Source organism: Nuphar pumila, chromosome 15 (genome assembly GCF_984573655.1).
Source record: "Nuphar pumila chromosome 15, dmNupPumi1.hap1.1, whole genome shotgun sequence".
Classification (NCBI taxonomy): domain Eukaryota; kingdom Viridiplantae; phylum Streptophyta; class Magnoliopsida; order Nymphaeales; family Nymphaeaceae; genus Nuphar; species Nuphar pumila.
Genome location: NC_143263.1, coordinates 89,622,123 through 89,644,924, shown reverse-complemented (window position 1 = coordinate 89,644,924; position 22,802 = coordinate 89,622,123). Strand labels below are relative to the sequence as shown.

General features: G+C 41.2%; 1 protein-coding gene across 3 annotated transcripts in view; it reads right to left on the bottom strand.

Moving 5' to 3' along the window:
- The window catches only part of LOC149815952 (vacuole membrane protein KMS1-like), an 84,250-nt gene that overhangs the window by 49,170 nt on the left and 12,278 nt on the right, over positions 1-22,802 (bottom strand). The window lies entirely within an intron of this gene.

The following is a 22,802-nucleotide window of genomic DNA, read 5'->3' as shown; positions in this document are numbered from 1 at the left end:
CTAATTCATTTATTAGATACTGTAGTGTGAAAGGAGTTTGCCAGAGAACATATATTGTTCACGGCGGAACCACACAATATTCGTCTCGGCTTGACAAGCGACGGTTTCAATCCATTCAGAAATATGAGTCGGTCATTCAACATGTGACTCGTAGTATTATTGTCGTATAATTTGCGTACATGGATGTGAATGAAAGATCCTTACATACAGTTTTTCCTAATCATCCCTAGATCAAAGGCACCCGAAAATTAAATAGATGTTTACATATAGTCGTTAATCAAAGATTTGCAAGAGTTATAGGATGAAGGCATTAGCACGTATGACGCATCAAAAGAGATATTTCAGATGCGAGAGGCGGTAACGTGGACTATCAATGATTTGTCAGCATAAGCCAACTTATCAAGGTGGTCTACGAAAGCGAAGCTTGCGTGTCCAGTTTGCAACATCAATACAGGGTCAGATAGCTTGAAGTTTGGCAAGAAGACGTGTTACATGACACATCGTCAATTCTTACCAGAAGATCACCCATGGTGTCATCAAAAGAAGGAGTTTGACGGTAAAGTAGAGCTTAGAGGGCCACCATATGAATTATCTGGAGGTAAACTAGAGGTAGAGTTAAGTAATGTTACTATTGATTTCGAAAAAGTATGGGTTGGTGGAAAAATAATAGAACATGTTGACAACAAACGATATCTAAATTGGACAAAAAAACATATTTTTTCAACAATCACATTGGTCATCACTGAAGCTAAGATACAACTTAGATGTGATGCATGTTGAGAATAACATATGTGACAATATCTTATATGCATTGCTCGATGTGAAAGGGAAAACAAAGGACAATGAAAATGCATGGGAAGATTTAAAACTCAGAAAGATACATCATCACCTGCATTTAGACAAAAGCGGTGCAACACCGAAGAAACCACATGCCCAGTACACATTTTCGAGTATGCATAAGGAGTTTCTTGATTGGTTGAAGGATATGAAGTTTCTCGACGACTATGCATCTAACATTAAGCCATGCGTAAACAAAAACAATGCTAAATTTTTTGGAATGAAAAGTCATGATAGTGGTCGTCTTCTTCCAGCGCCTAATTCCTATTCTAATTCGTGGATATCTAAAGAAGACAATCGGCATGCCTTTAATCAGTCTGAGCGATATGCTCAGACTATTGTGTGCAAAGACGTTGAGAAGAGATGCTTCAATGAAGATGAAAGAAAATATTTCAGTAATCTTATGCGCTTTGGAGATTATATTTTCACCCGCATGTTTACCATCATGGTGCACCTAGCCATTCATCTACCACGTGAGGCCGAACTTGCTAGACCAATACAATATCGTTGGATGTATCCGATAGAGAGATTCCTTGGTAGATTAAAGCGAACTGTGAGGAACAAAGCCAGAATGTGTGACCTTTTACCTAATGTATATTAGTGGTAATGATACTAGATTTAACCATCAGGAGCGGCAAGATAACAAACCCAGTACAGCAAGGACACTCGATTTGTCTGTATTCTCATATGACATTTGTGTGAAAGATTGAGGCATTTTATCACTTGTACTTTTATTCAGAACGTGCGAGAGCTCATCGGTATGTACTAGACATCTGCGTTGAATGTGAGCCGTATCTAAAGGAACACAGACAGATAATTCACAGTTTGTGCAACAATATTTAGGAAGCTACAATACAATATGACCAGGAGTTCGCAAGTTGGTTTCTACAGAATCACGAGGGTGTTTCTCCAAAATTATGAATTCTCGTAAGAGAACCTGAGTGCTATCACAATCCTATCAAACTTGTGATGATGGGATCGGGTTTCATACACAGTCTTATGGTAAAAACTGTAGTTTTCATAATAGTGGGGTAATGGTTACGTGTAAAGGCGATATAGTGGAGCCTGATATAGACTATTACGATGTTGTAAAAGATATTATCGAATTTAAATATATATGATGAAATTTGGTGTATACGTTTAGATGTGATTGGTTTGATAATAGGCACATACGTAAGGACAAATACTTTACATGTGTCAACATGTCTCACCCAGCATATGAGGAGGATCCCTTTATTTTAGCCTCTCAAGCTATGCAAGTATTTTATATTAGAAATCTCACAAAGAGAGAAATGAATATAGCGCAGAAGGTAATACCAAGAAATATGTACGAGATTATATTATCTTCATCTGAACGGAACGAAGAACAAGACAATGATGCATATTAGGAGAACGGTTACAGAGAGGTTGATTCATTACCCTCCCCCCCCACCCCCACCCACACCATCGACGAAGATCTCATGTCGTTACACCGAGATGATTCAAATGATGATTGATAAATATCTTGACGCGTAATTTCGTGAAAGATAAAGGTTGCAACGGAATCTAAATATCATCACCACAACCGGACTAGCTTTATGATACAGAGTTGGACCCGACTAGGTCTGTACCACGTGACCCAGACTCGGCCCAGGAACTCGATCCACTTCAGAGGATGGCCGGTCGGACCCAGGATCTGGATCCGATCGCAGGTAAGGTGACCCGATGCAGGGACATGTTGCGTACTTACTCCAAGCGAGCGCGGATCCAAACGCCACATATCCAGCAGAAGGAGGATTCGAGGCACGTCTCGGGCCCATGACTGGACCCGAGACTCGGTGTGAACACCCCAAATTTTTCAAAGTTTTATAAAAATGACCTTTTAGACCCTGGCTCCATCTTCTGAGAAAATCAAAACTAAAATTCAGTTATTCTTCAGATTTTCTGGATTAAATTCCATACTGATATATTCAAATTCAATTCTGAATCCGAACCCAGTGTTTTAAATCCAAAACCTGAGCCTCGTTGTCCGATTTCCAAATTAAAAATTACAAAAATACCAAAAATGGTTCTGAATGGCTCGGGCAGTTCATCCGGCACTCTGTTGGATCCCCAACTCTGTATTTCTCGATTCGAGGCTTTAAACATCGAATATTTTCTCAAAATCCGGATATGAACCCATTTTCTGAAGAAATTTTCTCAAAATAGCTTTTAATTCTCAGAAAAAATCCCTTTTGTAAATATCTTTGCAAAAACACAAAAATTAGTTTTAAATCTTTGTCTTCTCGTGAAACTTTTAAGACTTTATTCTAGAAAATGCAAAAAATGGAAAATAACACAAAAACCAAAAAAAATGGAAAAATTACGAAAAAAAACAAATGAGTTTAAACTTTTAAAATCAATTTTTTGCTAAAAACCTCGGGAGCCCTTTTTTTGTAAAATCTTGAAAATCAAAGGGGCTCCTTTGCAAAACTCTTTTTTAGGGTTTGAAAACCCTTCGTAAGCAAAAAAGGGGCAAAAGAAAGCCGACTCTCTTCATCGCCTCTCTCTCTCTCTCTCTCCTCCATTGCCCACTGAAACCCTCTCCTCTCCTAAAACCCTCCATCTCTGAACTTCCCTTTCTCCGCCATCGATGTCCAACCGCCCCTTCTCGATCCTTCCAGCTCTTCTATAAGAAGAGGCATCCAGGCCACTTCTCAAGGACCGCCTCTTCACCCCCGCACCCTTCTCTTCTTCACGCATCATCTTTCCTCAACTCTCCACCCGGCCTCACCATTTCCCTCTCCGTCTTTCCTCACCCTCTCTTTTCCTTTATTTTGGTCCCGAAGAAAACTCCAGAGCGGCGTGCCATTCATCTCTTCCTTCAAAAAAACCCTACAAAATCAAGATTGAGCCCTTGCCTATCCTTCGAACATCGGCCATTAATCTCCCCTCTGATCTGCTTTCCTCTCATTACCCACTCTTTCCCTCATCTGGAAGAATCTCGACGAAAGAAGAAGGAAGCTCCATCTGATTCCCTGTAAAGTGAAATAACCTGGTAAATACCCTCACTCTTCTATGGCCTTCCTTATTTTCTGATTTCCGCCTCTCTCATCTAAGCACCCATGAAGGGTCGGCTTGCGTGTAGCAAGATCGGCCGCATATGTGCGATATTGATGGAACATTCATGTTCCAACATTTTTTTTATTTCTTTCTTTCTCATATTTTCTTTCGGTTCTGATTTCTTAGTTTTATTTTTTATCTTCCTTTTCATTTTCTTTTATGTTTGGATGCTTTATTCAGCCTTGTATTCCAATCTATGACTCATGTTATTTCCCTTCTCATTCACTCATTGTAGTCTTCTGTTCGTGCCTGGCTTCTCTCTTCCTTTTGTGATTAATTGATGGGTATTTATGATTTTTCGTTTCCTATACACCTTATGATTTAATTATCTGTTGATTTTGGGTTGTCTCCTTTTTCAATTAGGTTTTACTCTGCCATAGCCATCGATTAATTTTACATTTCACCTGTTATTTTTCATTTTGTTAGCTGTTTTTATCTCCCTGATGTAATACCTTCTGTATTCTTGCTCATCATTTTATTCCACCGTAAGCATCTATACCTATTGAAGCCATGTCTCGGCTGTCTTTATCCAAAAATATTGGGGACATATTCACCGGATTAACGTTTGCTCCCATGAGAGACTGGCGATGAGATTTGAGGGTATCTATTTGTGTTGTTTTGGTTCCACTTTGGTTGGTAAGTAATTAGATTGGAATTCAATCACTGTGTAAATGACAAAAGGTCATTTGTTGTGTCCATCACTATCTCACGACATGTTAATGTTGTTGTTAATGATCTCATCCCGCATGGTGGAATCAAGATCAGGTTTCTTTGTCTTGAACTCTCTATTTAAATTATCTTGGTTAACAGTTGTGTTGAATTCATCCCTCAGTTGTTAATTGAATCTCCCCCGACAAAGGATCTGAGATTAATGACATGCTGAATAATGCTCTTATCAACATGTATAGCATATGGAGTCTGTAGAAATTTTGTTCGCCTCAACAAGGATTTCTAGCTCTTCGTTGGACAGGTTCATGGTTATATGGGCTGTCATGATCAGTGGTCATGTTCCAAATGGCCCAGGTTAAGATGCAAATACAAGATCCACCTTGTTGCTGAGGTGTAACAGCCAGATTCATGGACAGTGATGAAAGGACATTGCTGAAGGCTTTCGCAGGGGTATTCCCTGATATTGTCCCTGCATCTTTCCCTGTATTCCATTCTCAAGCATCCCATCTTCGTGAGCACAGATGCTGCAACACCTATTGTTCTGGGCATGGTTTCACTCAGAGATGAAAGACGTCTGAGACAGGTTACTAAAATAATATGCATAATTTATATTATGAGTGTCTTTTAATATTCAGTAGTATTATGATTTCTGTTATTTTTGAATGAGTGCATGTCTGTATATTGTTGGATATGGCTGTTCATCTCAAATGACTGCTTGCGTGCTATACTCAGTTATTGCTGCCTTTCTGAATCACTTTATATGCTACCAAGAGCAGAAGATCTCATAAAAAAAATGTTTGTATCCCAGTATCTATGGCCATATATCAATGTAACATGGTTTGCATTTTTGTCTCATGCTTAGATGCATATCTGGTTGAGGATTGTCCTGTCGTTTGTGAAGAATGAACGCTCATGGACGTTGGTTATGTTCATCTGTTGTTGCTGAGAATTCAAGCAAGGTCATGATATTCTTCTCGTTTCTTGCTGAAGGGTGGGAGACGTTTAAATTTTATTGATGCTGTATCCATTTTCATCATTAGAAATGCATGTAATTCTGTAAATTCAGAATACCAAGCTGGAGGTTTTTGCCTTGTCATTGGGGTTATGTCATGTTAAATTTTTTAGTAACTGATATTGCCAACACCTTCAGCATTTGCACCATTGTTATCTACTTCAACCCAGCCCTATCAATCCCCCTGCATGCTACAATAGGTTAACACCTGCCGGTAGCTTAATCATCAGCATATTAAGTAACACTTTTTTTTGTCAGCTTCTTTACCTGCAGCCATTATGCCACTCCATAGCACCTGTCAAAACTTACACCACATCTGCTGTTATACTGTTAACAGCCTTCCTTCCAGCATGCCCACTATGCCCTTACTTTAGCAGCACATGGCACTCCAATCTTTTACAATACCTGGGTACACCACAGAGGTGTGTTGTCACTACAAAACTGTATTTCTGCTCATCATTTACAGCCGAAGACCCTATAGTCATCATATCAACCCAGTCTTATCTCTGCAAAAACCTGCATATCCAGCATCCACTGCATACCTTCATTTGCATACATTTCCTTCACAAATTCACTTCATTACAGTATCCACTTTATATCCTTCCTTCCCCACACTGTTATAACATCCACATGTTTTACCTGAACCCGCACCTTGATATTTCCAAGTATACTCAATACCCCCACCTGTGATCTCTCCCTCTCTCAGGGTTAACAAAGGGAGTTTGGTATGTGTATAGCTGCAATCTTTTGTGGACAGATAGCAGAAGATGAGAGAAAGGTTTTCTCTCAGGCTCAAGCTCCTGAGAGCACTGATCTTACTTGACTGTTTATGTGGTTGCCAGAGCAAACCATGGGAAAATGTCTTTCAAAAACCACAGCCTTCCTACCTATACACATCTCATTATTGTTGTGTCCACATTATGTCCACCCACTGTCATATACCCCCCTGCAGCCCTTAGCCACATCTATTTGCAGTTATCTCCACCCTTCGGATTCAGCTGTATCTGTTTCTTGTAATATCTGTACTAACCCCATTCCACTACCTTCTCTGCGTATCACCCTAACACTTCATTTGTCTACATCATTTCATACCAGTGTCATCACAAACCTTATTTTCAGCACATCATAGCTTTGTTATCAGTAACATTGCATAAATCCCTTGTACTTCTACCATCTCAAGCTTGGCTACATGGATCACATTCACCACTGTTGCATATCCACTTAGGCACCCATGTATTATTCACTATTTTCACAGCACCAATAATCATTTTTCATAGTCTCTCTATGTCACTTACAACCACTGACAGCATTACCTCCCCTTTTGGTCATCAATTACCATAACAACATCCCTTTACTGCAAAGTCAATGATCTGTCCACCAATAGCTTCTCAAGCCACTGTATTCTTTCCTTTCTATGGTGGTTCATCAAGAAACACCATAGTTACTATATTTCATAGTGGTTCATAATGAACCACCGTGGTCTCCTTTTTCTTTTATTTATTTATCATAGTAGTTCGTCAGGAACTACCGCAACAGTTATCTTTTGCAATGGTTCATAAAGAACCCCTGTAATCCTTCTTTACTATAGTAGTTCATTAAGAACTACTATAGTAGTTTTCTTTCACAGTGGTTCACAACGAACCACTGTGTCCCTTCTTTTCTATGGTGGGTCATCAGGAACTATCATATTTCATGTTGATCCATTTTGAACCGTCCTGACTGTTGACTTCACCTATTGTACATGCCTTTCTCATTCAGCATGAACATAGCATCTTGCATTAGGATCGGTACAAACACATGCAATTTTACTTTCAAGGAAGTATTTTCTTCTATAATTGTGCTAACTCATTTCTTTGCAGGGAAGTCATGGAAAACTTGTATTGCTTTCTTAGACTAGAGATGTTATTACTTCAAATTTCAAATTCAAGGATTGTAACAACTTAGATATTAATGAGAAATTTACATTTCTAGCTTAGATTAGAATGGATGAACATGTAAATATCATTTGTTTCATCATTTTCCTTTCTTTCTGAAAATTTACAAATGGGACCACGAATGGCACGTGCACCATCACGTAAGAGGTAATTAATCCTAAGTTGATGATTTACATCAATGGCCATAGTCAGGATGTAAACAAAACTTAGGATTTTTATTTTTTATAAAATAACACTGAATCCACATTGAATCCTTTTCAAAATTCATCATATTTTCCTTAAATATTTTTTTCTTTTATCAGAGTGTAGTCTAAAATTTATTCAATACATATATCAATGGCCATAGTCAGGATATATTGAGAGTTAATTTCATTCTAAACTCTATAAAAGCACCAAAATGTGTTTTATTCTTCGTTTGAATTTAGATGTGATTATTATATGATACATTCAATGACCATAGTCAAGAGTGTATTATATCATTAATCTTATTTATATTCATTTAAAGAATGAAATATGATTTTCAAATCCAATTTCAAAATTATTTAAATTCATTCATCATTTAGGATAGAATTGCATTATATTTTCAAAACTCCCTTTTCAAAATTCCAAGTGATTCTTTTTCTTCACTTTTCAAATCAATTTTCAACCCTTATAAATTCAAAATATCATTTTTAAATTCTAACTTTAAATTCGAAGTCCAATTTGACTTTGAAATTCATTTGTATATCCAAAATTCAAATTCTAATTCAAATCAAATTTCAAAGTTCAATTTAAACTTTGAAATTTCTGATTCATCTTCTGATTTCAAGTTCAAAATCAAGTTTATTCTCTTATATTCAAAATCCAAGTTTTGAGATTGATTCCAAATTCAAGTCTCTTTCTAAGTTTTAAATTTAATCTGGGTTTTCAAAACCTAGATCCATCTTCAAAAGTCTCATTTGGACTTTCAGAATCCAAATCCAAAGTTAGATTTTAATCCCAACTTGGATCCAGATTTCCAAGTACAAATCTTCACCTTTTGGATCTCAGACTTCAGATCCAAAATCCATTTTAAGATCCAGAACCCAATCCCATCTTGGATCTCAGATTCAGATCTAAAAACCCACTTTAGAATCCAAAATCCAATTCCATTTTGGATCTCAAATTTCAGATCCAAATTCCATTCCAAACTTCAGATCCAATTCCATCTTGGATCTCAGATTTCAATACCCCATTTCCCCTTTAGGATTCCAAATCCAGAATTCAGTTTTAACTTGGATCTCAAACCTATTTAGAATCCAAACTTTAGATTCAAATTCCATTCTGAACTCCAAATTTCAAATCAAATTCTATCTCCAAATCTAAATTTCATTCCAAGTTTATCTTGAATCCAAAAACCAATTCTATTTCTCAATTTTTGATTTCTCAAAATCTTATTTTGATTACAAGCTTTACAACTGAAATTCAAATCACATTCCAAATTTCATCTCTATCCTGATTCAAAATTCTAAATTCCAAATCCATTTATGACTTTGAAATTTCCTTTTGTCTCCTTTTTCAAAATCGTTCATTTCAAAATCTAGATTTCTTTTCCCAAGCTCTGATTATTCCAAAAACTTAGAACTTAAAATCTTAAGTTCTAAGTTAGAAACCATTTCTTTACTCTATTATCAAATTCATCCCAGAAATGCTTGGAGATTTCCAAAATCATTTTTTAAAGAGCATACATCCTTGCATTTAACTCCGCCTGTGTAGTTATACACTGCCGGTCCCAAGCCCGGATAAAGGAGGAGGGTTGCGGTAGGCCTGTGACAGCCAGCATAAAAACTTTGTCATATCCTATGAAAATGAACCAATATGAGAATTTCGTTGGGGCGTTCCCTACTGAGCGACGCGCTGTACTCTCTAGGCCCGGAGGCAGTGATAAATGTGCAAGGGTTGCTAGGTCGTCGCCCAGAAGCGACGCGTCACACCGGCGCCCGGGTGTGGTGTCAAATAGGCAAGGGTTCCCTCACTTTGTTGGACGGGTGGGGGTAAAGAAGTTAGTCCAAGACCATAAAATTAGGTTAGCCACTTGGAACATAGGGTCTTTAACTGGTAAGTTGGTAGAGTTAGTAGATGTTATGTGTAGGAGAAAGATTGATATTTTATGTCTTCAAGAGACCAAATGGGTAGGTGAGAAAGCTAAAGTGATAGAACCTTGGGGATATAAGATTTGGTATACAGGAATAAATAGGAATAGGAATGGAGTAGGGATTGTTATGAGTCGTCAGTTTATAGATAATGTAGTTGAGGTCCGTAGGAAGGGTGATAGAATTTTACTTATTAAATTAGTATTAGGTACGGATATTATTAATATTATTAGTGTTTATGCACCTCAAGTAGGTTTAGATGATTCCATTAAGCATCAATTTTGGGAAGATTTAGATGGAGTAGTACAAGAGACATCCTATGGAGAAAAGCTTTTCATTGGCGGTGACCTTAATGGACATGTAGGCATTAGTAGGGATGGATTTGAGAATATCCATGGAGGCTATGGTATAGGAGAAAGAAATGAAAGTGGAGAAAGGATTTTAGATTTTTGTTTGTCCTATGATATGATCTTAGCAAACACTTGGTTTAGGAAGAGGGAGTCTCACCTAGTAACATTTAAAAGTGGGGTTAATACGAGTCAGATAGATTTTTTCCTACTTAGAAAGAGAGATAGGGGTTGTTGCATCGATTGTAAGGTTATACCAGGAGAAAGTGTAGCTATACAACATAGAGTCTTAATTTTAGATCTTAGAATTAGACAATGCCGCAAAAGGGATAGACATAGGATAGATCCTAGAATTAAGTGGTGGGCACTGAAAGGAGCTAAACAAGGAATGTTTGTAGAGCAGGTAATTAAGGAAGTTGATTGGTGGCTCGAGGAGGATTCAGAATCAATGTGGAATAAGATAGCGGGTGGTATGAGAAAAGTATCTAAGGAGGTATTGGGTGAGTCTAAAGGCGGTGCACCACTAGGTAAGGATACATCATGGTGGAACGAGGATGTCAAATTAGCTATTAAGGTTAAAAGAGAGTGTTATAGAAATCTAAGTAAGAGTCGTGATAATGAGAATTTGGAGAAGTATATGATAGCAAAGAAGGAAGCTAAAAAAGTTGTTCGAAACGCGAGGGCTAAGGTATATAAGGAGGTTTATGACAAGTTGGATACCAAAGAAGGCGAGAAGGATATTTATAGGCTTGCAAAGATGAGATATAGGAAATCGAAGGATTTGGGTATGGTTAGATGTATCAAAGATGAAACGCAAAGGGTTTTAGTCAAAGATGAGGAGATTAAGGAGAGATGGAAAGATTATTTTGATAAGCTATTTAATGATAGTCATGCTCAAGATCTTGGAGACTTCTCCATTCCTTTTCATGAGATAAATCGTGACTTCATGCGCAAGATTCAAAAGAAAGAAATTGCAGAGGCTTTGAAGAAAATGAAATCAAGAAGGGCAGTTGGCCCAGATGGTATACCTATCGAGGCTTGGAAATGCTTGGGAGAGAAAGGTTTAGAATGGTTGACAAATCTTTTTAACTTGATTTGGCGAACAAATAAGATGCCTAATGAGTGGAGGAAGAGTACTTTGGTGCCTTTATATAAGAATAAGGGTGATATACAAGATTGCACAAACTATCGTTGTATAAAACTCATGAGTCATACTATGAAACTTTGGGAGAGGGTGATTGAGTCTAGGTTGAGGAAGGTTGTCATGATATCGGAGAATCAATTTGGTTTTATGCCTGGAAGATCAACTATGGAAGCTATACATCTTCTTAGACAACTTATTGAAAGATATAGAGAGAGGAACAAAGATTTGCATATGGTTTTTATTGATTTAGAGAAGGCATACGATAGAGTACCTAGGGACGTTCTCTGGTGGACAATGATGAAGAAAGGTGTTTCTCTCAAGTACATTAGTATAATTAAAGATATGTATGAAGGAGTAGTAACCAATGTCCGCAGTTGTGGAGGGGTGACAACCAATTTTCCTATAACGGTTGGGTTACATCAAGGATCTGCTTTAAGCCCTTTCCTATTTGCTATAGTGATGGATGAGCTTACGAGATCAATTCAAGAAAATGTGCCATGGTGTATGTTGTTTGCTGATGATATTGTTTTGATTGATGAGTCTAGAGCTGGGGTTAATGCTAAGCTAGAATTATGGAGACAAACATTGGAAGCAAGAGGTTTTAAGTTGAGTAAGAGTAAGACAAAATACATGAAATGTCGGCTTAGTAAGCAACGAAGTAGTGATGGGAGTGTAGTGAAGCTTGGTGAGCAAGAAATACCGGTGGATGATTGTTTCAAATATTTGGGATTTATCATTCAAAAGTATGGAGAAATTGATGGAGATGTAAATCATAGGATAAAGGTTGGGTGGATGAAATGGAAAAGTGCAACTGGAGTGTTGTGCGATCGTAGAATGCCATTGCGGTTGAAGGGAATGTTTTATAGGACGACTATTAGACCCGCTTTACTATATGGTACGGAATGTTGGGCTGCCAAGAGACATCATATTCAAAAAATGAGTGTAGCTGAGATGCGGATACTTAGATGGATGTGTGGAAATACAATAAAAGATAAGATTCGGAACGAAGAGATACGTAAGAAGGTAGGTGTTGCACCCATTGAAAATAAGATGCGAGAGAATCGTTTACGGTGGTTTGGACATATTCGGCGAAGGCCTAATGATGCTCCAGTTAGAAGGTTGGAGAAATGGGAAAATATATTAGTTAAAAGAGGTCGGGGTAGGCCTAGGAAGACTTGGATGGAGATGATAGGAAAGGATATGAATGCTTTGAACCTCACCAAGGACATGGCGTTGGATAGAAATGATTGGAGGAAAAGGATTCATGTGGAAGACCCAAAATGAATTTCTTTTTTGGTTCATATCGCTGACCCCAATTGTTTTGGGATGAAGGCGTAGTTGTTGTTGTTGTTTGTTGTTGTTTGTTGTTGTATACATCCTTGCATTTGCACAAGCATGATTCTTTGTGCGTTTAGACTTAGAATAAATTCTTAGATAATTTCTTAGCAAAGCAAAAGGCATGAATTCGACCCTTGGTTCGATTACCCCTGGTAAAGGCGTCAGGAACGGTCGAACCTCGTACCGACGAGTGGATCCCGTTTCCCAGTTTTCCCGCAAATATTTCAAAACGGATGCTAGTTATTTTCTCAAATGTTTTCAAATTAAGGTCAAGTGAGACCTCACAAAAGAGTTCCTCTTCTCTTCTTTTCTTTTCTTTTCTCTTCTTTCTTTCTTTCTTTCTGTCTTTCATTTTTTTTCCTCAAAAAGGAGGAAAATAGAGGATATAAAGGAAAAGAGAAGGAAGAGAGAGAATATTACGAGAGGAAAATTTTTGCGATGATCACACCCGGATCCACCCGCAACTTGGATCCACCCGCAACTTATTAATACCCTCTCCTAAGGTTTTGTGCGCATAGAAGATAAAAATATTGCAGCAGTTTTGTCTTTTGTTTTGCTTTCTTTATGTCAGCCATTGTTCATTCATCCCTTGTTCCTTCTTTAGTTTAATGTTATTCGTATTGTATCTTGTTAAGACCGATTTCATTATTTCAATTGATCTCTACTAAAATAAAAATAAAGATTCATACCACTGTGTTTCGGGGGGGGGGTATTATTTGAGCCTCTTTCTGTTCATTGCACGACGTGGGAGTCGTGCTCTTCAACTCCACATTCAAGCTCACGTGAAGGTCGGTGTCTCGCTGCATCAAAGTGGTATCACAGCCCAAGGTTTTCCTCCTTCGACAGCGACATGGGTCAAGAGACGAGGAGCAATCCGACGACTGAAAAGGAACGGGAGGCAACCGGCAGCGAAGATCCAATGGCGCAGTTGATGGCCATGATGACCAAAGTTCAAGAGGGTATGACGCGCGTAAGTAAGGACATTGCCGATTTGTCGAAGCGTATGGACGAGGTCGAAGCGCGGATGGGTGGCCTTGAATCCAAAGTAGACGCGCATGCGGTGCTACCGAACCAGTTAGGCACGCACGCGAACAACCCCGATGATATTGTCGTCGTCGATCCAGCCTCGTTGACACCCCAGCTCGCGGCGCGACGGGACGATGTTGGAGACTCTGCACAGGGATGCAGGTCGCGGCAGTTTTCATCTGGTACATCCTCTCCAACTTGACCCTGTTACAACCGTTGGTTGCCCATTTCCAGGTTCCCTCCCACCAAACCATCAAGGTGCAAATGCACCCCAACCGTGGCAACGAGTCCCTGCAACTGCATCGCAGGCTGGGCCCGAGCTGCAGTACCACAACGTTACGCTGGGTTCTGTCCCAGGCCTGGGCTCGTGGCCTCGCATTGGGGAGCTCGCACCACAAGGTGGGTCGGACCTGCAGGGTCCTGGCGTCCCGCTGGGCACTGCTGGGGACCCGGGTTCCTCTATCCGACCCGGGAAGGTTGTGAACTTCCCCCTTGAGCCCGCGCGTTGGAGCTGTAAGGCAGCAAACCCACAAGCGGGAGCAAGGGGCGTGTGGACAGGTCTGGACCCGAGAGGGTCTAGACCCGAGTTCGTGAACATGGGGCCTGGGTCTCGTGGACTATCCTTTGGGTCCCCGAGAGCAGGTTCGAGTTCTGAACCTACTTACCCAACCTACCCAGTTGGGTTTGGTTCACGGTTCGCCCCGAACCAGACCCAACCCATTAGTTTTTACCCACAAAATGGATCCCATACCGACCCAAACCCATATTGTACCCGGACGAAGCTCAAGTTTGAATTTGAGCAGGGTCAAAACCAGACCCATAATCATATGGATCGTGGATCGAGTTCAAACCAAGCCTTTTATCCCCACAACTCAATCCTCGATCCAACCTATCCCGACGAATAGTTTAGGAATAGACCCAATCCAGATCCAATTGGGTGATTCATCCCAACACTACACTACCCAAAACTAGTACCCTTACCCGACCCAGGTCTTTAACACAACCCCAATACAAAACCCAATCCACTGCCCCTACCCAATCTGACCCTTAATCCAGATCCATATTACCCCATTCCTACCCACCTAGAGCCCGAGACCCAACATACCCATCCACCTTACTTTGGACCTCTTGTCATCCTGATGCCCCAACGTCGGCTGGAGATGGCTCTCGCCCACAGGCAAGCCAGACCGAAACAGATTCAGCAGGGATCGGCACGACCTGAGCGCCGACCACCCGTCAGAGTACGTCAGCACCAGCCGCCAGGCGAGCAGGACCGCAACGATGAAGCAGTGTGGGACGATGATACTTTCTGGAACGAGTACCCCGTAGGCATGGTGGAGGCCCATCAGCGGAGAGCACCAAAGAGGCCCTCCACGTACGGGGTGAAGCTAGAGCTTTTAGAGTTCGCAGGTCGGTTCGATGCGGAGCAGTTCTTCGACTGGTCTTATGTCGTCCAGTTCTTCTTTGACTACCATGATTTAGCTAAGCATCGTCGTGTCTCTCTAGCCTCCACTCGGTTGAGAGGACTAGCACAGACATAGTGGGTTGAGCTGGAGAGATCGAGGGAGCGGCAGGGACTAGATCGTGTGCAGTCGTGGGAAGAGATGTAGAGGTTGATGCAATCCAAGTTTGTGCCGTCAGTTCACACTGAGCGAGCCTACAAAGAGTACCTCACCTTGTGTCAGGGCACCCGAACTGTGGCGGAGTACACTGCTGAGTTCCATCGTCTTTCTCTACGAGTGCAGATCGAGGAGACCGCCCACCAGCAGGTCACGAGGTACATTTCTGGTCTCCGATCTGCCATTTTTTATGACTTTAGTTGTATCACAGTCGAGTCAATAGAACAGGCAAGCAGTTATACAATGAATGTGGAGGAAAAGTTAAAGAGGAGACAGGAATATAGGACCACCCGTAGTGACCAGTCTAGTCGACCCAAGTCGAGTTTCCCAATCAGGGGAAGCGAGCTCCCCTAGGAAGGAAGACTCAAAGTCCACCCCTAGAGTTGACCCTAGCAAACCCGACCAGTCTGGACTCGCTTACCACACTAGATCCAAAGCCAAGACTAGTGAGTTTATTATTCGTTGTTTTAGGTGTCAGGAGTTAGGTCACGTTGATTCCAAGTGCCCTACCGTGAGCAAGAATACACACTTCGTAGAGGGTATTGTCAAGTCGGTGTCCAATAGTGAGAGTGAGGGTGAGTCGTTTATTGAGGGGGATGATGAGAGGGAAGTTGTAGAGTTCGACGGTAATGTCGAAAATTTGTTGTCCATCCATCATGTGTTGACCGCACCCCGAGAGTCGGCCCCATCAAAATGGTTGAGGAATAATATTTTTAGAACCCGGTGCAACTGTGAGGGTCACGCGTGTGACCTTATCATTGATATCGGAGCATGCGAGAATGTGGTGTCCGAGAATGTAGTGTCTACCTTGAACCTAAAAACCAAGAAACTGTCTCAACCAGTGTTATTGAAAATGCGCCTCAAGGCTCAAAAAGCGTGCCTCGCCTCAAGGCGAGGGCCTTTGTGCCTTGAGGCGTAGGCTTGAGGCGCAAATACACAGAGGCGTACGCCTCAGAGGCCTTGAGGCGTATGCCTCAAGGCGAGGCGCGCCTGAGTGTGAGGCGCACATGCCTCATGATTTTGGTCAAATGAGGGTCAAAGCCCTCATTTGACCATAATTAAAATCTTTCCCCCGACCCTAACGAGGGTCGGGGGCCCTAAATAGTCTCTCGCAGCCCCTCTCTCTCACAATCTCTCCCTCTCTCTCGCAGCCTCTCTCCCTCTCTCGCAACCCCTCTCGCAGTCCCTCTCTAGCGTCTCTCCCTTATCGGCCTCCTCCTTCTCGCCGGAAGCAGCTGCGACGCCGGAAGCAGCCATACCCCAGGTAACCCGACCCCCTTCATTCTTTTTCCTTTGTGTCTGTCTCCCTCTCTTGAATCTCTGTAGCAAGGCAGGGGCACGACCCCTGCCGTGCGATTTATTCCGACAGGCAGGGCCCATGGCTTCTGCTGATTGTGGTCCCTGTCAGGTAGGGGCTTTGGCCCCTGCCATATATGATTTTCGTTAGGATTTGTTTCTAGCAGGGGGCATTCTATGGTTCAGTCAGGCAGGGGTTGAGGCTCGTGCCATATATTGTTTCAGGCACGCAAGGGCTCGGCCCCTGCCATCTATTGGTTAAAGCAGGTAGGGGCCAAGCCCTTGCCTGCTTTTTGTTTCTAGCAGGGGTCATAGAATGTCAGGGCCATTCTATGATTCAGTGAGGCAAGAGCCTCGGCCCCTGCCATCTGTTGGTCATAGCAAACAGGGGCCAAGCCCCTGCCATATATTGCTATAACCAACAGATTTGCACGCAAATATATTTTTTGCAAATATGTTTTTTTGTTTCTAGGTGTTCCCATATCAATCTTCAGTTGTTCTTAGATCGTAATTGGTAGGTCAGATACCATGTGCGAGCTGCATTAAATTGGTGGAGCTTGAGAGCTTGTATAAAAATCAGTGTTGTGAAAGGCGTACGCCTCAGAGGCGAGGCGCACGCTCAAGGTACTGAGGCGTTGTTGTGATGCGCTTAAAGTAAATATAAAAAGTTTCTAACCCAAATCTGGGATTTCTGGGTTAGAAGCAGCCATGTTCACCATAATAATGATGAAATGTTTCACTAGTGCGAAGCGTTGAGTGTGATGCCACATATTTTTACGATATTTTAGATAATACCACGAATACTTGAGAGTCTCAGGTTGTGAGAGGCGTACGCTAAGCGCAGGCTCAACGCCTCGCTTCGCCTCATCGCATTTAACAACCTTGATAAAAATCACATTGTAGTTAAAGTAGTTTTTATGCTTTTCATTTTTTTCTCTCAAGATATCCATGTTGCCTTGATTTCCTCCAGTTGATGTCTCTCTCATTGATGTTTTGCTTCAGTTTTTTCTCTCAACATTGCAAATATTATGTGAAGTATGATTAGTTATTGTTGATATGAAATTCTGTGCAGAATTCTATCTCCTAGTTCTGTTTCCCGTGAATTAATGTACCCCAGAAAAGATACTAATATAAGCTAAGGTTTTGTCTAAATTTTTCTTTCTATAAAAAAATATAGACATTATTTTTCTTTATACTAATTATCTTATATTTTTTCCGTATTTATTTGAGATTTTTTATTTCGTGTTGGTTGGTGCTTCATCAATAAAGCATTTCTTATTTATTTATAATTTTAGATAATTTTTATAGTTTTTTTAAGTTTAAAAAAAATTGAGGCTTACGCTTTGCGCCTCGAGGCTTACGCCTCGCCTCAGATTTTGGTGGAGCGCCTCGCGACGCCTCAACGCTTTTAACAACACTGGTCTCAACCCTATAAGATAGCTTGGTTCAAGAAGGAAAACGAGGTCCCCATCACCCAGCGTTGTTTAGTCCGGTTTTCCATGGGGGAACACTACCACGATGAGGTGTGGTGTGATGTAACCCCTATGCACGCGTGCCACATCCCTTTGGGACGTCCCTGACAGTTTGACTGCAAGACCATTCATGATGGCCGTAGGAACACGTACTCATTCATATTTAAGGGTCATAAGATAGTCCTTCTCGTCAAGGAGACCGGGTTTCCCAAGGTGGATAAGCATGAGCGAGTTCCCCGACTTGCAGGCCTATCCTACCAGTCTTTTTTGGACCATTGTCGGAAGGATGGATATTGTTATGCCCTTGTGACCAAGCCGTCGACGAGTACGCCCTTGAACATTCCCGTGGATATCGTGGCCCATATTGATGAGTTTCGCGACATTATGCCAGAAGACCTCCCAGATGGCCTTCCTTCCACGCGAATTATGCAGCACGCTATTGATTTTGTGCCAAGGTCGAGTCTCCCCAATCTCCCCGTATATCGCATGAACCCATCCGAGCATGTCGAGTTGTTGCCTTGTGCAGTGCCTGCCCTGCTCACTCCTAAGAAAGACGGGTTCATGCGCATGTGTGTTGATAGTCGAGCGATCAATCGCATCACTGTCAAATATTGTTTTCCCATCCCCCATTTGGACGATGTGTTTGATATATTGTCTAGTGCTTCCATTTTCTCCAAAATAGATTTAAAAAGCAGGTATCACTATATTCGTATCCGAGAGGGGGATGAGTGGAAGACGGCATTCAAGACATGTGATAGATTGTATGAGTGGTTAGTCATGCCATTTGGGTTATCTAATGCCCCAAGTACTTTCATGAATATGATGACCCAAGTGTTGCGTCCCTGTATAGGAAAGTTTGTCGTTGTGTATTTTGATGATATCTTGATTTATAGCTCGTCTTTGTCTAACCATTTGAGTCACTTGCGTCAGGTTCTAGAGATTTTAAGGAGCGAAAAGTTGTACGTCAATACCAAAAAGTGTGAGTTTATGATGTCCAGTGTCGTGTTCTTAGGTTTTATTGTGTCATCCGATGGAGTTAAGGCAGATCCTGTGAAAGTCCGTGCGATCATAAATTGGCCTACCCTAAAGACTATAGGAGAGATCTGTAGTTTCCACGGGTTAGCCACTTTCTACCGTCGTTTTGTGCAAAATTTCAGCACCCTCGTGGCCCCTATCACGGAATGCCTAAAGGGTACTAGTTTCCATTGGACGCCTGCCGTGGGAAAGGCCTTTACGATCATCAAAGAAAAAATGACTAGTGCCCCTATCTTAGCCCTTCCTGATTTCGGTGCAGTCTTTGAGGTGGAGTGTGATGCCTCTAAAGTGGGAATTGGCGTCGTCTTGAGTCAAAACCGCCGACCTGTTGCTTTCTTTAGTGAGAAGCTGACTCAGGTCAAGTGCTAGTATTCCACGTATGGCATTGAGTTTTATGCCGTTGTACAAGCCCTTCGTTATTGGAGGCATTATCTCATTTATAAGGAGTTTGTCTTGTACACGAATCATGAGGCATTGAAGTATCTGAATAGTCAAAAGAAGTTGAGTGTTTGTCATGCCAAGTGGGTCAGTTTCTTACAAGAGTACACCTTCACAATTCGCCATCAATCTGGTACTCTGAACAAGGTGGTTGACGCTCTTAGTAGGAAGAATAGCCTTCTGATGACTATGTCAGTGCAGGTCGTTGGGTTGGGTTCGAGCAGTGCAAGGAGTTATACCCGACGGACCCTGATTTCCAGCAAGCCCGGGAAGGGGGCCTCTCCTCTGATCGCATTGTCGACTACCGTTTTAGTATTCTTAATGGTTACCTCTTTCGTGGGAACAAGTTATGTGTGCCTGATTTCTCTCTTAAGCTTCAGTGAATTTTCGAGTTACATGAAGGGGGGTTAGCTGGGCATTTTGGACATGATAAGATGTTCGCTTTGTTAAATGAACAATACTTTTGGCCCAAAATGCGCAAAGATATTGTCAAGTTTGTTCAAAGTTGTCACGTGTCTAAAGGCAATCGTCAGAATAGTGGTATGTATACTCCGTTTACCCATCCCTGAGCGTCCGTGGGAGCACGTGTCCATGGATTTCATCGTGGGTCTTCCCAAAATCCCGTGTCGTTTTGATTCAATTTTAGTCGTTGTTGACCGGTTCTCCAAAATGGCTATTTTTGTCCCATGTAAGAAAACCACTGACGCCTCATTAGTAGCTTCCTATTACTTCAAGGACGTCGCCCGCTTCCATGGTTTACCCCACATGAACACTTCTGATCGTGACACGCGTTTTATGAGCCATTTTTAGAAATCGTTATGGGCCTTGTTGAAGACCAAGCTTCAGTTCAGTAATGCATACCACCCACAAACCGATGGTCAAACCGAAGTTGTGAACCGCACCTTAGGAAACTTGTTACGGAGTCTAGTAGGGGAAAATGTCAAAACCTGGGACCTAGTATTGCCTCAGGCCGAGTTTGCATAAAATAGTTCCATCAACAGGTCCACAGGCAAGTCTCCTTTCCAAGTGGTTTATGGGCGGTCACCCACTCATGTAGTTGACTTAGCACATGTGTCTAATATCCCTGATCCAGCCCCAGATGCATTTGATGTCATTGAATACATGCGTGATATCCACAAACAAGTCTGAGCCAAGCTAATTGAGAGTTACGAAGCCTACAAAGCTTTCGTAGACCAGGGTCATCGTGATATCCAGTTTCGAGTCGATCAGTTAGTATGGGTTTACCTGCATCCCGAGCGTTTTCCAGTAGGTACCTATGGTAAGTTGAGTCCTAAGAAGTATGGTTCTTTCAAGATTCTTCGACGACTAGGCCCGAATGCCTACCTCCTTGAACTGCCCGATGATTGGCATATCTCGCATATCTTCAATATGTCTGATCTATATGCTTACTGTGGCGACAACAAGTCGTCAGAGCCGACTTCTTCTCAACCAGGGGAGAATGATGCAGAGCAGGACCCGACTGGGTTTGTACCACGTGACCCAGACTCGGCTCAAGAATCTGATCCACTTTAGAGGATGGACGGTCGGACCCAGGAGCTGGATCCGATCGCAGGTAAGATGACCTGATGCAGGGATGTGCTACGTACTTACTCCAGGCGAGCGCGGATCCAAACGCCGCATATCCAGCAGAAGGAGGATTTGGGGCACGTCTCGGGCCCATGACTGGACCCAAGACCCGGGTCCACCCGCAGCCTATTAATACCCTCTCCTAGGGTTTTGTGCGCAAAGAAGATAAAAATATTGCAGCAGTTTTGTCCTTTGTTTTGCTTTTCTTTATGTCAACCATTCTTCATTCATCCCTTGTTCCTTCTTTAGTTTAATGTTATTCGTATCGTATCCTGTTAAGATCGATTTCACTATTTCAATTGATCTCTACTGAAATAAAAATAAAGATTCATACCACTGTGTTTCGGGGGGGTATTATTTGAGCCTCTTTATGTTCATTGCACGACGTGGGAGTCATGCTCTTCAACTCCACATTCAAGCTCGTGTGAAGGTTGATGTCTCGCTGCATCACTTTCATACATCAGAAGCAAATCAAGCAACGAAAGGTTTCAATAACTATCAAGCCTAGTACGACTTTGTACCTCCAGACGTATCATACAAGGGTAAGTTTCTTATTCTATAAGTTTATTTTTTCATATAGTATAGTGTTAAATATGTTTGATCTAATGGATTCTAAATTTGCTTCTTGCAGACTGAAATAGATCGACAGAAAGCGACGGTGAGTGTGTTCTATAAATTAGTATATCGTCTTTGTACCTCTAGAAGTATCATACGAGGGTAAGTTTCTTATTCTCTAAATTTATTTTTTTCATATAGTATAGTGTTAAATATGTTTGATCTAATAGATTCTTAATTTGTTGTTTATAGACTAATTTTTGTAAATATTGTAAAACTGTCTTCACAAGAAACACTATGATCAAGACACTTAGTTCTTGATGAATGAAGTGTGCACGAAGGTACAATAAGAACACTTAGAACACTTGTGCACAAAGGCACCACCCACAATGGCTCACAAATGCACAAGGCATGAAAGAATATGGAAAACTTTATTAAACAATTAATGCTTTTGACTCAAAGCCCCTATCTTAATACATGAGGAGAAGCCCATATTTATAGGGCATTAAAAGAGCCTTGAGGGGCTCCACATCTAGTCGTTGGGAACGATCAGAGTGTGGGCCCCCCAAGGCCCATAAAGAACATAATAAAAAGAAAAAAAAATAAGAATAAAAAATAAATAAAATACAAACATATTCAAAAAAATGAATGTGTAAAATAGATGAAAAGACTAAAATACCCCTTCAGTTAATACAAAAGGAAAAATATATATTTGTATATATATATATAAGTAGATAGATACATATACATATGTGTTTCTCTCTTTGTATATATAAAATATATATATAGGATTACAAGTTATGAAATACAATTTAACACCCCCCCCCCCCTCAAACTTAGGGCATGATGACCAAAAGTTTGCCCAAAAAAAAGTTGAATCGAGGAGAGTACACCGCCTTGGTGAAGAAATCTGTCAGCTGATATTTTGAAGTTACATATGGAAGATCTATGACTTCTTTCAAATATGTTTCTCGAACATAGTGGCAGTCCATCTCGATATATTTTGTGCGCTCATAAAAAGTATGGTTTTTGGCAATATAAATTGCACTCTTGTTATCACAGCATAGCTTGGTGGGCCCTTCTACATTAATCCTCATATCTTCTAACAGTTGATGGATCCACATAATCTCCATGGTAATAGTTGTCATGGCTCGGTATTCTGCTTCGGTAGAGGATAACGGCATCTCTCCTAAAAACACACAAAAGTCAATGGTGGAGTGACGGTTATTTGGGTCACCTCCCCAATCAGAGTCAGTATATGTCATTAATTTTAATTCAGGGGATGAAGATAAGAACACTCC